The sequence below is a fragment of the Portunus trituberculatus genome, chromosome 27 (genome assembly GCF_017591435.1).
Source record: "Portunus trituberculatus isolate SZX2019 chromosome 27, ASM1759143v1, whole genome shotgun sequence".
Classification (NCBI taxonomy): Eukaryota; Metazoa; Arthropoda; class Malacostraca; order Decapoda; family Portunidae; genus Portunus; species Portunus trituberculatus.
In genome coordinates, this window is record NC_059281.1 from 11,469,902 (window position 1) to 11,472,401 (window position 2,500).

General features: G+C 46.0%; 1 protein-coding gene across 6 annotated transcripts in view; it reads left to right on the forward strand.

The window, feature by feature from the left end:
• The window catches only part of LOC123509873 (chondroitin sulfate N-acetylgalactosaminyltransferase 2-like), a 168,881-nt gene that overhangs the window by 115,045 nt on the left and 51,336 nt on the right, over positions 1-2,500 (forward strand). Inside the window, exon 1 of one of the 6 annotated variants that reach the window (XM_045264461.1) lies at positions 2,289-2,349. The exons of the other annotated variants lie outside the window; for them this stretch is intronic. The gene's annotated coding sequence lies outside the window, so the exon portion shown is untranslated. Of the gene's footprint in view, positions 1-2,288; positions 2,350-2,500 lie in introns of those variants that run through there. 6 annotated transcript variants of the gene reach the window in all.

Genomic DNA, 2,500 nt, shown 5'->3' on the forward strand with positions numbered 1-2,500 from the left:
GACTGACAAGGTAGCTGGCTGACTGAATGACTGACTGATAGACTGACTAACTGGCTGACTGACTGACAAGGTAGCTGGCTGACTGAATGACTGACTGATAGACTGACTGGCTAAATGACTGGCTAATTGACTGACTGACTGACTGACCGACCGACTAACAAGGTAGCTGACTGACTGACTGACTGCTAGCTGGCTGGCTGGCTGGCTGGCTGGCTGGCTGGTTGACTGACTGACTGACTGGTAGATAGACTGACTAGTTGACCGACTAACAAGGTAACTGGCTGGCTGACTGGGTGGTTGACAGACGTATACCGGGTGACGTCATGGCTAATTGGCTGGTTGGCTGAGTGGGTCGAGTCATTGAGGGGCTGCGGGGAAGGAGGGGAGGTGGGGTGGAAGGTAGGAAGGAGGGGGAGTGGCGTTCAGTGAGACTCCAGGAAGTATGTGCGAGGTTAATGGCGCTAGGATGATGAGACGAGGCCGCGGCTGACTGCCTCCCCACGCTGACGGCTGAGTATAGAGGCTGACCCCCCAAGGACGCTCCTTAACCTAACCTTACTGTACCCTTACTGTAGCATCTTAACCCCTTAAATACCGGGACGCATTTTTACTACGAGTTCTCTGTATGATTTGACCATTTTATTGGCATCTATGGAGGTCAGAAGAGTAATGGCCACAGTCTTCACTATTCTAACCCCTTCAGTACTGAGACATACTTTTACCTTGAGATTTGTGTACAATCAGACCATTTTATTGACATTAGCAAGGGTCTATGGAGGTCAGAAGATTATTGGTCACAGTCTTCACTATTTTTAACCCCTTCAGGACTGAGACCCATTTTTACTACGAGTTTTGTGTACGATTAGACCATTTTATTATCTGTCTGTCTGTCTGTCTGTCTGTCTTTTATCTATCGTGTGTATCTATCTATCTATCTTATTATTTTTTCTTATTACTTTCAATTTCTCTCTCTCTCTCTCTCTCTCTCTCTCTCTCTCTCTCTCTCTCTCTCTCTCTCTCTCTCTCTCTCTCTCTCTCTCATTCACACACACATACACACACTTCCCTCTGCTCTTCTTAACTCTTCAGTCTTTGTCTCCTTGCAGTTCTCTCTTATCTTCATTTTGTAAACTGAATACATTATACCGCGCCACACTGTGAGAAATATTTGTAGGATGAAAAGAATGGCTTGTTTTTGGCCTACTGAACTGAGAGGATAGTGGTGGTGGTGGTGGTGGTTGTGGTTGTGGTTGTGGTTGTGAAAGACTCCGACCTCAATAGTTATAAGTGTGAATCTATTAAGTCAACATAACGCAGGAGTGTGCAAAAAGGTGTGTAATTTTATCATATTTACACACACACACACACACACACACACACACACACACACACACACACACACACACACACACACACACACACACACACACACACACACACGCGGGAGCAAAAAGTTGAGTGTGGAGAAGATGCTTGTTTTATGGGGAAGGGAGAGGGGAAGGGGAGGGAGAGGGAAGGGGAGGGGAAGGAAGGGGAGAGGAGGGAAGGGGAGGGAGAGAGGAAGGGAGAGGAGGAGGAAAGATAAGGGAAGAGAGAGAGAGAGAGAGAGAGAGAGAGTTGACAAGTCTCTCTCTCTCTCTCTCTCTCTCTCTCTCCCACGTTCCTTGCCATATATTTTTTATTCTGTTACTGTTATCTCTGCCGCCACCACCACTACCACCACCACCACCACCACCACCAACAACAACAACAACAACAACAACAACAACAACAACAACAAACTTACATAGACTCGCACAGAAGATAGGAAGAAAAGAAAGGAGGAGAAAGAAAAGAAAAAGAAATAAAGAAGACGAACACAAAAAGAAAAAAAAGGAAGCAAACGAAGAAAGACAAGGAGAGAAAATTAACATAAAAATAAAGAAATAAGAAAAAGAAAAAGAAAAAGAAGAACAAGAGGAAAGGAATGAATGAAAAAAGACACACAAGAATGTATCAAATTTACTAAACAGATTAAATTTCAGTATCGAGAGAGAGAGAGAGAGAGAGAGAGAGAGAGAGAGAGAGAGAGAGAGAGAGAGAGAGAGAGAGAGAGAGAGAGAGAGAGAGAGAGAGAGAGAGAGAGAGAGAGAGAGAGAGAGAGAGAGACAGAGACAGAGAGACAGAGGATCATTGAGTCGTATATGGTGATATGTAAGGCTTGGGGAGGGGGTAGGGGTGGACTGTTCAGGGGTGGAGGGAGGGGTGAGGGGTGGAAGACCTGAGGTGTGGATGTATCATAGTGGTGAGCTCCACTGAGGGAGAGGCACCAGTGAGCGGGCGTCCTTAGGCTAGTGAACACGGAGAGAAGTGAGCGCTCGTGTGTGTGAGAGTAGGAGAGAGAGAGAGAACCTGCGGAACTCCACCACCACCACCACTGCTATTGCTATAACTTGCGTCTCTTTCGTCTTAGTGTTGCGAGTTGTGTTGATGGTACTCATAGTGTTGTTTGTAAAGATGA